Source organism: Rhopalosiphum maidis, chromosome 3 (genome assembly GCF_003676215.2).
Source record: "Rhopalosiphum maidis isolate BTI-1 chromosome 3, ASM367621v3, whole genome shotgun sequence".
NCBI lineage: Eukaryota > Metazoa > Arthropoda > Insecta > Hemiptera > Aphididae > Rhopalosiphum > Rhopalosiphum maidis.
Window position 1 is genome coordinate 13,163,858 of NC_040879.1, and position 16,108 is coordinate 13,179,965.

A 16,108-nucleotide genomic window follows, 5' to 3' on the forward strand; every position below is an offset into this window, starting at 1 on the left:
ATTTTTAATTTTTATTTTACCCATTAAGTTAATATGTTGCTATTAAAATAATTATTATTATATAATTTTATTGCAATTATTTTAAATAGTCAAATCAATTACGTATGTAGATAATGGTTTTAGATAATGTCATACATTACTTGTAATGTATTAGTATAATACGATACACCCCTAACTTTCCAACCTTAGTAATCAATGGTGTACGTAAGTCCATACACGATACACATAATTGCATATTCAACGCGTGTGGTTTAGGTAGTAGCAGCTGCGTTCTGGAGACGTTCACACTAATTTTTCAAATGTTTGTTTATTACTTACTTTTTACCTATTGATTCCGCTGGTTATCAATCTACTTATACAATTAAGTTGATTAAAATTATATAATTCAGTAATCATTAAGTATGGTATTATTTATTTTAACTAATGTTAATAAATTGTACCTACTTAAATTATAACAAGCAAAATTACCCATTTTAACGTCACAAATAACGACGTAACACGTTATCTTTATGTACTACAATTTCATTTGTTCATATATACTAATTTACTGCGTATAATTAATTCAAGTTATGGGTCCATAAAAAGAATGTTAAATGCATATAATAATATAAAAACTCGAATTACAGAAAAAAAAAAGTATATAAAGCATGCCATTGGAAACTAGCATGTCACTAGTAAGTTCCATCACATATCTAAGCAACCGGCATCAAATAATCAGGTGTGTACTAAAATATAATTTTAATTTACTTGAAATAAATAATTCTTAGTTCAATAATTAACAATCATAAAAATTGTTATTTCATAAATTGTAGAAAATGAATATCATGTTTAATAAAGTGAACATAAGTTGTTATTTATTTATGTCATATACCATTTAAACATTATATAATTAATACAGATATTCTATTCGAGAAAAAAAATAATAAATTCCGCCATAAGCATATGTAATATGGATGTATACAATTTTTTTCATATAATTAATCAATAGTTAAATTTATTTTCTTCCTAGTCAGAGGGTTTCCACACTGATGGACCTCCCTCCATACTCGACTTCACGTGTTCATCTTAATATTAGTTATCAAATTTAGACATTATACATAATATTACAGATTGTAAATATATTTTTATTGTTAAATAAATAAAAAAAAGTAAAATATACACTTCCAATTCAAAGTAAAATATATCATTGTACTTTTTAATATATAATATTTGTTGGTTTTAACTTTAAAATTACTTTCAACATTTAGTGAAGATAAAATACTGTTTTATTTACAAAAAAAACCAAATGACACCTCAAAAAAATATTTACATCTAACAAATAATATTACATAATACATTTAATTCGTATTATAATTTTTGAATGAAAAATAAAATAAAATCACAACAGTATTAATTAGATATTTTTATCATCAGCTATAGGTATTTAAGGTTTTAGACGTACCTGGATCTAAAACTTAAAATTTTTATTTTAGGGTAACACAAAAAGTACAAGAATATAAACTTCGTTATAAATGAACTTAAATTTAAAAATAAAGGTCCACTAGTATGATGTAAAGTCACATATCCGATGATAGTATTCAGAGTAATGCATTTCCAATATCGTATTTTATTAATATTGTCTTGTTATTTAGCAATAATTAATAATAATTTCAAGTTATTTCGTATAGATTCTAAAACAATAGGACCTTATAATTATTCAGGGGGTATCCCAATTAAAATATTATGGTAAGTGAAATTTAATTATTTTTAAATCTATCTATAAATAAAAATCACTGTTTACGAGTAAATGTTGACATTTTTATAAAACAATATTTTGCTTTAGGTTTTTGTTTATGAAATTAAAATTAAAAGATACAATTTATAAACCATGAGAGTTATTTTACCAAAAAATTAGGTTAAATAAATTATCTTTGTAATTTAAATAAACATCAAGAGGTTAAGTTTGGGTAGATTTGGCCAGAAAAAAACTAATGTTAATACGAATGAATTTAGATCTTGTTGTATTGTTAACAACAATAATATTTATTCTATTATTTTCTAATATTATGTATTAACTTTGTTTATAGAAAAATGTCTCCATTACAAGTATGGGTTGTATTATCAACAATGGTTATATTCAATCAGGCAGGAGTAATACACTACAATGACCCAATCAAAGATAACGGATTTATTTCATTGATAAAAAATAAAAGATATTTGGAAGATTCTACTAGAATTATACAATCACTTGGAAGTACAGATACTCCATTAACTATACCAAGACAAATTGCTACAGTGATCACAGCTAGTCCGAACATTATAAATAAAAATCCATCAATAACACCAGTTTCAAAACATACTCCAATAACCAAACTCATTTCTGTTTCAACAACAACAAATTCAAAGAATATTCCTAAAAATACACCTACATCTTTTACAACAGAAGATTCAAATGATGATGATTATGATAGTATCGACTCGGATGAAGAATCTGCTAAGCCCCCTATGAAAAGTTTTTTTTTTCTTATTCCATTAGCACTACAGGCTATTTCAGTTCTCAATACAGTATTAAGTTAATATAAAAAAATTATTTTGATTCAATTATTTAAAGTACTATAAATATATACCAAATATTTTTACAATATCTTGTCATACTTGAGATATTATGAAAATAATATCGGTCTTTGGGAAAATTAAAAAAAAAGTCCTTATTAGAATGCATTGTATTTGTAAATATATCTCTCTTAATCTCATATTAACTTATGGCACCCAGTGGCACCCACACAAACATGTTTAGTGGAGTCCATTATCTTCTTAAAGAATAAATAAAAATTAAAAATAAATATATATATATATATTACTGTGATCTTTTATGATTTAAAATATATCAATAAATTATATTCAATATCAAATTGAACAGTTTTATTTTATTTCTACTATAGGAGCACACATTTTGAAATATTGGCAATTTATCATATTTTGTATGTTTGTATCTTGTATATATTCATTAATTATTCATTAAATTGTTTCCTAATCCTAATAATTTACTACCTAGTGTATACCGTGTTGATGGCCTGAGTCTCAGTGATATTGAAGTTTTGTAAACTGCTATTAGTGTCATAATTAGGTATAAGCCCTCTTCATTCCAGATAGAGTGTCTGTAAAACACTCTCTCCGTCAGTAATTTTTGGAGATCGGAGTACCTATACCTAAGTCTGCTATCCGAACCTTAATGTTTCCTTAGTCTTCCTCTTAGTACATTGTAGTTGAAAGTTATTAGTTTGTAGTCACTCGTAATCGTGGATTTGTTACCCTTTTGTAGTTATTTATTTTCATCGTGGCTCTTTCTGACTCGAGTGTCAGATTGGTTATCACTGATACTAAAAGTAGGCATATGCCTACTGAAGGAAACATCTCTAGGTTTAATTGTCCTATAAATATTTTTAACGCTCCCCCAGTTTTTTAAAATACATAATGCGGCATTGCTGATAAATAGCAGAATTTTGTTTTAAAATTACGTGTTTCTAAAAAATATGATTATAATTTGAATATAAACAAAATATAATGCATTAACCTAAACCATACTTTAAACATCGCATTTTTTAATTTTATTAAGGGGTGTAAGGTTTTAAAATTATGTGTTATGACGATAATAATAATAATATTAAAACCAACTTCAAGCAATATTTTCAATATTCAAATAAATATATAATTACAATTTGATGACTATGTCAATACTACGGTATGATTTGTGTGTTCGTCTATTTTAAAAATTATAAGCCACTATTTTTTATTTATCTGAAAATAATTTGAGAAAAGCGCTTTGGTAATTTACTGCGCACTTGTAAGTTGTAAATATACAGGACTCATATATTTTTTGTGAATGAGTTAAAAATAATAAAAATTAAATTTTATCAAAATAGACGTACATAAAATGATACTTTAATACTCAAACACAGATTTGTTCGCTTTCATGATTATTCAAGACGAACACAATGAAATGAACGATGATGTAGTCACCTATGATATGTTTCTTACACTTCAGTAGTTTCAAGGCCAATTTATAAAAAGGATAAGCAAATTTAAATAACTTATTAATTCGTATACCTGGATATAAAATCTGAGTACTCAACCCGTACGGATATTATATCATATATTGTTTGCTCAATTATTTCATGCAAGACCGTATGACGTAGGTATTTTATTAATAGTTTAAAATGTAAATAGAAATCTTGCTCGTGTTTAAACTGTCTGGGACTACAGTTTAAACCGGATGAACCTTTATAAATTATTTTTGGGACGAATTGACAAAAATATAATTTTAATCTCAGGTTATCTACATTGTATTATATAATGGTATAATATTATGTTTGTATAGGGAGAGATATAGTTACGTGAATACGTCTGAAAGTATTTGCTATAAAAGGTTCCTCCGTGATAGACTACATAATATTCTTTTGCAGTATTTATATTGACACTGTGTGTTATTTAGAATCGTATTATTAATAAAATAAAAATTTATATCCATGATTTTATTTGTCTAAAGAAACGTTTTTCAGCCGGGGGTTTTGTGTACCCCCAGAGCTATGTGAAGAGGTATAAGTAGGTACGCAACAAATAGTGTAATGACCGAAAAAATAAAATTAAAATTCCATGTATTTGAAATGGTTTGTTATTTATTAAATATTTAATAATTTAATAATTCATTGTTAACAACAATTTTTTTTCTCATTATAAACAGCTTATTAATCGTACATAGTGCAATGGTGAGAAGTCAAGATGTACGTGAATGAAAAAAGGATAAGAAACGCTGGTTTAAAAGATGTATAAAAAAATATGGATAATACGTCATAATATAATAAAATTATATTGCAGTCCCTCCTTGTTAAACATTTACTATGGCATGTTACAATATTTAGTTTGAAAATAATGTATGTAAAATGAATCTTAATATTATATTATATCCCTATAAACTTGTTTAACATAACAAAATAAACCCATTTCTGATTTGATATTAAAACAAAATGATTCTTGGAAATGGTTGTCTTAAGACTACTTTCTTTTAATATATCTATTGAGATTATTTTGGAGCCTCAGGTAAAGTAATTGATTTACTTATCTAAATTAACAACCGTTAGATATTTTGAAAATAACGATCGTTTCATGTTTAATAATTAATAAACGTATTTTCAAAGTAATATTTTAAATAACATAACAAAATATATTTAATAATTGAGATACCTTAAATAAAATCAATAAGAACTCAGTTCATTGTTTTTTACGTTTAATACTGTTTTTTAAGTATAAAATGTATTTTGAATGAATATTTATGGTTTACCAATTACAAAATAAATATTAGTAAACTAATGTGTGTGATCAAAATATTTAATTCTCAATTTCTTGGCATGCTAAAAAAGTGGACGTCTGAACATTAGTTTTAGATTTTACAATAAGTGTCTCTATTATAAGCGTGGTCGGTAATAAGGCAACATTTTGACTACCTACCTGCTACACGTAAAATAATTCTTTTTATATTTTATTACCCAGGTATTAGGCTACAAATGTATAAGGCAAAAATATATGAATATATAACATTTATTCATTTTAGTACCTTTATTATTAACTTTATTTTAAATAAATAAACAATATAAAACGAGAATTAATTATTTATTGATTTATTTTTAAATAATGCAATACAAAATTAACAAAATCAAATCTAGTGTTGCCTCTTCATTGTAATTTTTAATGTCATTAAAAATATTATTATTTCAAATTAAAGTTCATTTCTTGGGTTTTATAATGTTATGTTTCTTTATAATAATGGTCCAACAACAGGGTCTACCTGTTAATAATTTAAAATTTTAGGTTCCTAGTTACTCAACTCCCAGGCGCTCGACTATATTATTTGCATTCCATGAAGATACCTACATAGGTCAAAAGTCATAACATCTTTAATATTTAGGTCTAATAAATAATAAGCATATTCACACCTACTAATATATATCATATATTTAATAATGAAATAGTTTTCTCTTCATTAAAATATGTATAAATATGAAGGCAGATAATTATAAATATAATTAATATGTGAGTTATAGTATATTTTATTAATTTCATTAAGTACATCATAATTTTATATAATTAAGCAATCAGTCTTCAACGATTTTTACTTTTTCTAAATGAAATAATTTATTATTATTATTTAATTACTTCAGCTAGGCATTTTACATTTTGAAATTAAATATTACCATTTCTCAAAATATCGCATACTACTGTATATTAAAAGTAATAAAATAAAATAAGTACACGCAGAAAGAAAAACAATTAAACTAAGAATTATAACGTTTTCTATATTATTTTTATTGGTACATAAAATTTTAAAGAAAACACAAATTGACAAGAATAACTTAAGGCTACTGTCAGTTACAAATGAAATAACAAATAATAAAGTTTTTTTTTTGGAATTTAAACATTTTCTTTTGTTTACAAAATTGAACAAGACACATATTTCTAATGAGTCCTATAGAGGAAAAAAATACTTTAATTATTTGTGGTATCAATCAGAATCATAAACGAATTAAAAATGCGTAGTTCTAAATAATATTTTTATTTGGATATTTAATAAATTTGGTAGGTACCTAAGTGTAAAGTGTGTGAAAATGGTTTATGTAATTTAAGGTTTATATAGTCCGTATTATTAATATATCAATATAAATTACTTAAATGTTGTCATCTAATCATGATAATATTTATATATTTGCTATAAAATAGGTTTATGCATATTCATTTTATTATACATAATACAATACAAGTAACAAGACGCGTGTACCATATTTTGTTTGTTCTTCATTATCACGGAGCTTTAAAAATTCTAACTATTGTTGATTACATCATCAAATGTATTGAATAATTTAATAATTTTTAGTCTACTACAAATACGTGTGCCAAAACAGTCTCTGTTCATCGCTAACTCCATAGTCCATACCTACTGTATTTCTATCAGGTCATTGGTAATTATATAAAATAACTTTAGGTGTAATTATAAATTACATTAAATTTTACTCTGTATAACTAAGTGTCTTGTCAAATCTATTATCAAAATCCTTTTGTATTTTTCTGTTTGATATTTATCTTTCACTTATACGCTGTATCGTGAAAGGCGTTTATTAATGTTGCAGCCATGTAAAATAATAGGAATATTAAAAAAATAATTACCTATACAATAAAGAAAAATAATATAATTAAATCTGACACGCCGTCTTCAATTAGTCCATTTTTCGTGTTCGGCGATTAATCACTGAGTTCATATTTGACACACTCAATATCCTCAACATCCATTACAGTAAATTACCTAATAACGAAATATACTAAAACCCAAAAGGTAGCAATGTAATATTGCCATTTTTCCTTTTAGAATCTGGTTGGTGCGATGAATGTATTGATTTTACAATGATGTGGTTTTCTTTGTGTTTGACTGTCATATTACCTTATTTTGGGGAAAAAAAATGTTTCAATTTTAAACTTTGGGAAAGGTTATTGATACAAAACTATGGGTTGTTTTATAGTTGAACCTTATAGAGAAGAAGTGTAAGAAATTAAAAATTCAAAGTAATTTTCTTATTAATTGGGAAAAACAAACAAAAAGTTAAGAAAAATGATAATTTTTACACTAAAAAAATTGTTGAAATTTCGATTTCATTATTTTGTTATACCAAGTTAAAAAATAATTATCCGTAGAAATTTGAAATTATTTTCAAAATATTTTTTCATAGATAATTAATATTTTCAACTTTTTTTTCTAACGATAAATAAAAAATACTTTTCTTTGTCAAAAACCTTGAAAATTTAATACAAAATATCTCATATAAGTTATCATTAATTTATCTTCTAAATGAAAAAGTGGAGAAAAAATAGACAAAACGTTTGGATAAGTGTTCAAAGTTAAAATTTTAACTAATTTCTTAAAAGTCGCGAAAATAAGCCAATTATTTTGAAATCGAAAATGTTCAATAAATCTAACATTTGAAAATGTAATATAAAATATATTATAAGTTTTCAACTTAAATTTAAAAAAATACTACGTATCAAATCAATTGTTTAAGAGCGATTTAAGTTCATTGCATATTCACTTATAAAATAACTATTTTTTCTCAAATAGTTTTTGTTATTTTGTTGTAATTCAAAAATAAATAAGTCTAGATTCTTAGAAAACAGGGGAAAATATAACTGTCTGCTGAGAAAACTGTCTATTAAATCAGGTTTTACTATATTATAATTTAAAATAATATATAATAGTGTTAAGTAATGAATATCAAATATCAAACAATTAGATATAATAAGATTTAGTTTTTACATTAATGAAAAATGTCAATAAAATAAATTTTCTGGATTTATATAACCCTTATTCACATCATTATTGAAATTATCTCCTCTCTATTACCAACATGTTACATTCTCACACTCATTATCATCACAGCCAATAAATTATTTCAGATCTTCTAATTAAAGTATTTATTAAGCTAGTAATCAAAGTCGTATAATGAATTCGTTCTAAATTCACCTCCAGGTTAGGTGATGAAATATTGGTTTATTTTTATAGATTATGAAATTTGGTATCACCCCACTAGCCATCCAAGGTTTTTTTTTAATTTCAAATGATTTGTGTGAGATGATTTCAACAAATAAGTGTTTTCGTTCTTTATAATATTTATAGTTTCATTTTAATTCATTCAAATATTTTAAGGAATACTGACACAACAAAATATTAAAATTTAGAATTATGATAATTTTTTTAAACTTTTTTTATGACGTATCTACTGATTCCACTAAATCATTTTTACGTTACTGTTTAGTGAGTCATATAATAATATTTAAAATATCTCAAACATTTCACTTTCAAGTAACGTTGTTATTGTACGAATGCTTATCATTTGAATGAAATTATGTTTTTTTATTTTATGTACTTATACAGTTATACTTCTATGACTACATGTACATGATATAATATATAGTGTATTTGATACTGAAAAACCAATTTGACTTTATGCGAAAAAGGATTTATTTTTTATAAAAATGTGTTGTTTTGAATTCAAATATAACAATAGCCATCAAATATATGTCAAACTGTTGCTCAACTTTAACTATCGTATGGGCAATGAAATTTAAGATGTGATTGTCAAAAAATAAATGGTACAGCACTACAGCTTAAAAATGCAAATTTTGTCAATCAAAATATACAGAGTAATTCAACAGTTTTGTTACAGCCGTTTTAACATGTCGATATTCAAAATAGAGAACAATTTATGATACGAAAGTCTTTTAATTTAGTCAATTTAGAAATATCTAAAATGATTTGTACATTTTATAATTTTTATATATATTTTAGAGTGGTTTTGAGAGGTTAACTTTAGTAATTTGAATGGGAACTTATTATTTTTTAACAGACAAAATGCTGTAACATAAATTTTGAATCATCCTATATACTATACCAATCTACTATATATTGCAGTAGGTACAAAGTATACTAGTAGATAAAAATAATAATTACTTAATTATTTATTATTATTTATTATATATATTGTATACATAAATGATATATCAGGTACTTAGTAATTGGACTTTGTCAGTAACATATTATATAGTGGCGGACTGGACGACTGGTATCCCGGTGATTTCCCTGTAGACCGCTGTTCGTATAAAATATATATTTATTAATATTGTTATTCTGAAATTATAAATTAAAATATTACCTAATAAGTAATAAGTATGTAATATTATTAAACTTACTTATTGTAACAAGTTTAAAAATAGAATCTCAAATAGTTATTTATTTTATTTTGTTTTATATCAATTAATTAAAATATTTAAAAATTTAAAAGCTAAATTGTGTTTACAAAAGTATATAATAGTTATATATAATATATATATATATATATATATAAAGGACTATTAGTGTACTGACTACTGAGGGCTGCTAAAATTATGATTTTCCTGGGCTGTTTTATTCTCCCAATCCGACACTGATTATATACATTTATTAATATAATATGAATATAGTAAATATAAATATTTTTAAATAATTCCTTATTATGTAATTACAAAATTATAATGCATTCATTTCGTTTTAACCTGAATAGAATTTCTTTATTTCATTAAAATATAAAATCAGTAAGTAGGTATACATACAAAGTTGTTTTACTATGCTATACAATTTTCATTGATGGCATTAATACAATAATATGTTTAAAAGAATCCTAAACTATTTAATTCATTTTCCAATGACAATAAATCATAAGACATAATAATTACATCATGAACGTCAAAACAATTTTATCTACTTGGATACAAGATTAATAATATTATACCTACGTAACTTTTTTTAGCGCGTATTACATTCATTATTCGTTTATCAACTGTTTGATAAAATTATCCTATAATAATTCTTAACATAACTATATCGTCTATATTCTATAATATAACTTTTGACTTTAAAAGTATTATTATAATAGTCTACTTACTAGCTATAACATAGTTGATGCATTGATTCAATATATGATTTTTTTTTTTTTTTGATTAATTTTAGCTAGAAATTGTAATAGGTTCACATACTCCATCAATAATAGATTTAATTATAGATTTTGAAAAACCCCTATACGTATAGCAAATGAGTGTTTAATGTATAAACATAAATGCTATAAAAATAAAAATAGATTCGTTTTTTAAACATTGAATATGACAATTTAATATAAATATATATTATGTAAAATAATGAAATTTTATGTTAAACGGACAGTTTGCACTATCTATTGTTTGAGTTGCATATCGCGGATACTTTGTACGGTGATAAAAAATTGGTAAAATTCGTTTTTATGTTGCATGTTTTTGCATATTTTGGGTAAAATGCATATTATTACATGTATTGAATAAAATTAATATTATTGTGAAAAATGCATGTTTTATAGTATTTTTTGCAATTAATATTTATACTTTAATATTAATATATCGTATTTAATTTGAGCCTTGCTGATTAAAGTATAAAACTTGGTAAAAAACCAAGTCAAACCAAGACAAAAAATGTCAAGCATAAATTTTCCAAATTTTCAAATATTAAATTAAAAATATTTCCACTATTGAATGTGAATTATAAATTTTATTTCTAAATTATATTTTATTTTATTTCTCAATTGTATTATAAAGACAAACAGCCAATCACTGATGTATTTTAATAAATAAATATTTTTTTTGTAACTATATTTTTGTGTTTATCTTATAACAATTTAAATACATATATTTTTGCAAATTTTAGTAAATAAAATGCATATTTTACAATTTTTTATTGCATACAAATCCTAGCCCTGATTATTATTATTATTTATGTATGTTAACATTGTTAACTACCTGTGAATTGTAATAACAAATTACGTCTGACATTTCATGTCTTAACATTTGTTTTTACCTAAAATAGTACAAACTGTCTGCAGTTTTCATTTTTTTTGGGTGACCGTACAAAGTGTCTTACAACCAAATTGTATACATGCAAAATAAAATTACTACTTACCATAGGCGTGCGCAGACCTGAATTTCGGGGGGTGCCTACAATTTTTTCGGGTCCCTTTCTTAATTTGGGCCTTCTCTTAACAAGACATGTACATATTATAATAAATTATAATGCACGAATAAATAATACTTAGGTACATTATATCATATATTAATCAGTGGTATTACTAGTATCAAGTAATACAATATTTCATTAGATAGGATCTAAAATCTATTTTATTTTATTTTTTTTTTTTGCAAGACAATTGCAATATTTATTTATTATTTTTACTTTTGTAGTCAATAACATTTAGTTATTATAATCATAAAAAGTTTTATCACACAGATTTAAAATATCTTACGTTGTTTTTTTTTTTTACGACATATTTTAGAAAAAAATACTTTTTTTATTCTAGTAACATAAAACATTAATTAAAATATGGGCCTCATATATTATATGCTATAGCCGCAAGAGGACTTAAATTTTAGGGCTCCAATTATATATCGGGGTGTGTCCAGGTACACCCGGAACCCCCCGTGCGCACGCCTATGCTACCTACATTAGGATACGGTAAATTGGAGAACTTTCCAAGAACCACATCAGTTAGAAGTTGGATTTAATTAAAGTTTATTATATTATTGTTTTGATATTAATAATAATAAACAACTAATAAAATACTATTACACTAATACCAACCATCCCTTGTGTGATTATATCAGAGTGAAATATTTGATACAAATTCTTCAGATGGTATTTTATTTTTTATTCTTATTTTGGTCATGAAATAACTTCTGGAATTTTGTGGAGGTAAGGTCTTTTTTCAGAAAAAATTCATTTTTAATTCTAGTACATTATAGATTTTAAATAACATTATATATAAGATTATTTAGATTTAATGATAATTAGATTGTTAAACTTCAAAGTTCAAATTTGTTACTTTAATCCTTCAATATCGTTTTACAAAAGCCACTAATTTATCAACCATCATATTTTCGTTTCATCTAAATTATGTTTTTGTGTTTTTAATTCTGTAAATATTAATTTAATTATGTATGCATTGTATACATGTTTTTACTTAAAAGTAAATTAGTTTACGATATCATGCACTATATATAATATTAAATCTTAAATATAAAATTATTTACAAGTATAATATACAATAAATTAAAGTTCAAAACTTGTAGATACTTGCTATAATAGGATTTACAAATGTTGTTTTAATTCATTTTATAAAATCTAATTATGAACTAAATATTTCTCTTTATGTAATAACATAAAATAACATTATATGCGCACTAGTGATGAAATTGTATTATAGAAGTGAAGATAAAATTATAATTTATAAATAACTTTAAAACGTAGACACCTTTTGAAAATCAAAGAACAGTAAATAACTTCAAACAAGTCATAAACACCGTGACGGCAACACCCGTGTAAACGGAGAAGGTAAACCTAAATTTCCATAGTTTATTAATACTCACTTACAATCTTTTTATTTTTATCGTTTGAAATTAATTTTGAATATTAAATATACGAGTTTTAGTGAATAATCTCTTTTATCTTGTACCTACAACAGCTGTTTAAACAACGTTGTTTTTCATCGTATACTACAAAGGCGGCCATCACCCTAGCCCCCGGGCCTACCCAAACGCTATTTCTATTGTGACACGGGGTATACATTTAGACCTTCACCATTGTCTCTTTATTAGTACTTGTGCCTCCGCATAATATTTTCGACAGACAGAAAATCAATATGTACCTACTCAATATATATTGTGTTGCTTTTATTTTAAATAGATACCATGTTTTAATATCAATCTTATTATGAGATGTGAATTTATAATGCTTATATTATATTTATAACATTAAAACACCTTATTATACAACTCTACAGAAATATTTCAAACTTAAAACACTTATGTTTTATTTTTTACTTAAAAATGGGTTATGAACACTTTTAAATTTAAATGTTTTATTTACTTACAATTATTTATAACTTGCATTTAAATTAAAATATGTAAAAAATAAAAAACTAAATCCATTAATATGCAACAACGCTGTTTTTATGTAAGAATTTTGTATGACGTAAATTCAATACAATGGATTCCGTTTAATGTGGGTACGTTGGAATTAGCCCTGTTTGCCCACATTAAGCAGTTGCCCATAAAAACCGAAATTGGTTAAAAAAAAAAATTATAATATCAAAAAGTCAACAAAAAATCTTTCTGAATGAATTTTTATTTTTTTCCGATTAAAATGTACTTATTGTAAAAAAAAAAAAGAAGATGATGGGAAAAATATTTAAAAAAATATTCAAGTGAAACTACCCCTAAAAGTTGATCAAGGGTTAATTTGGGCACAAAATTAGCTTATGGTACATTTCAATAAGAACCTTCCCCGTGATATAATCTTCCATTTTTTAAAAAAAAAATAAGACCGTATAGTAATTTCCGAGAACATTAGTATCAAAAGTTTATTTTCGATTTTATATAACAAGAAGATTGTAATGTGGTAAAATGGTATTGTGTAAGTATAGAGTTTGTACATATTACCCTTTGTACCTTACACTACAATTACGTTTCTACAATTTACTGAAATACCCAATAACGCATACCACCCGAACGTATTGTCACTGCAGACTGTGCAAATATGATTTTACTCTAAAAAAAGGTTCCTTACCAAAATCCAGAAAATCTTTACGACAAATTATTTATCTACTAACCATTTAATTTTGGATGCTTATTTCCTTTTTATTTTTCTAAATTTTTAGAAAACGTATTTTTTACTTATTAATTAATTTATTGCGATAAGTTACATGTGTTTTTTTTAAAAGCAGGTTCCTTAAAAATCAGTTCACCCTAGTGTAAAATTGTTTGGTGTGAATAAATATTATATAGGTGTATTTTTTAGTTATACGTTTTTAATATATTTAACAAAATTTTAAATAACAAAATTCCAAAATTAATAATCATTAAATTAAACATATTATTATTAATTTTTTAAATTTAATTTTAGGGAAGATAATATACTATATTTTATAAAAATACAATAAACTTTTAATGTATGATTATTAATTATATTACTTGTGCTATATATCAGATAATAATCATGAACGTATTTATTCGTTAACACGGATTATGATGTTGAATGTTAAATGAATTTCCTGAACCATTTAAAGACTTAGAGAGTTTCTTAAAATTAGAGTAAATATTCATTGCAATTAATGTTAGAAGAAACCTAAATGTTCCCAAATTAATTAAAAACGAATAAAAGGTTATATAATATTAATATGTAGCGGAAGTAACAAACTGACTCAGTAAAAATTGTTATATATTTTACGCAACTACAATCGCCATTTTAACAATCATAGAACGTATTACAATATATAACCATCACCTAACATTAAGAGTTACTACTTATAGATATAAAATATATAAACGTGTATTTATACGTAAAAAATTTTATTTATAACTTAATATTAATTAAATATACAACATTGATAATGGTGAATATAAATTTCTTGTGTTGATGAAATTGGTTAGTAACCTCCAAAGTGATAATATAATTCAGCCATTACAAAAACGATAAACGGTTTATTTATATTGAACAAGTTGGTACAACAATATAACTACCTACTGAAAATAACTATCTAAATCTTGTTAAAAGTTAAAATTGCAAAACACAAATTGATTTCCACGCGTGGTAATAACCGTGGACGTAATATTTTAACAAGTATATAATAATTGACTATTCGCAGTAGTGGAGAAAACGACACAACGCTTTCAATTTCGTTTTATTTTCATTCGAACAGGCTTAGCACTCTGACTGTATTTGTTTTCTGAATTAACCATAATACAAGCATTTAAAGAGCTGCGTGTTTTAAAATTGCTTTTCTCAAATTGAAAAATATTTATTATTATAACACCAAATGTATAAAACCTACTGGATCGTAACAAATTCTCCTTAAAATGATGACAATAGAACAACGAGCACATGATATTGTGTGACACAGACGCTAGACACATATACTAATAGGTACCTATTGTTTTCACAGTTCAAAGTGGCAAAGGTGGCAAGTTAAATGATGTCATAAGATTCTATTACTTAGCAAAACGTTTTATTTTCTTAGCTTAAAACTGCAATATAAAAGTTTCTTGAATATAATGATTAGCCTGCGCAACACCAGATTTAGTGTCGGTCCGGCCAATTATTGAGCCCCGGGTGCATTCATTTTTAGTGGGCCACTACGCTGTATACTAACAAAAAAAAAAAAATGGTCTGTCTTTTAATAAAATAAAAATAAAATAATTTTATTTTTGATTAAAAATTATTTGTAATTATACTTATTAATATAAATATATATATATAATTAAGTTTTAGGTGATTTTTAATTTATACACACAAAATAGGAAATAATTAACCCTAATGCCGAATAAAAAATAATATTAATACTAATTGAACGACTGAAGTATAGCTTAGAGTTACCAACGGGTTTAAATTGTATTAATTATTTTATATAAATTTGTTTTTGTAACTAATAAAAATAAACCTATTTTGTCAATTTTATTGGTCTTCAAATTCCTTATTTTTTAT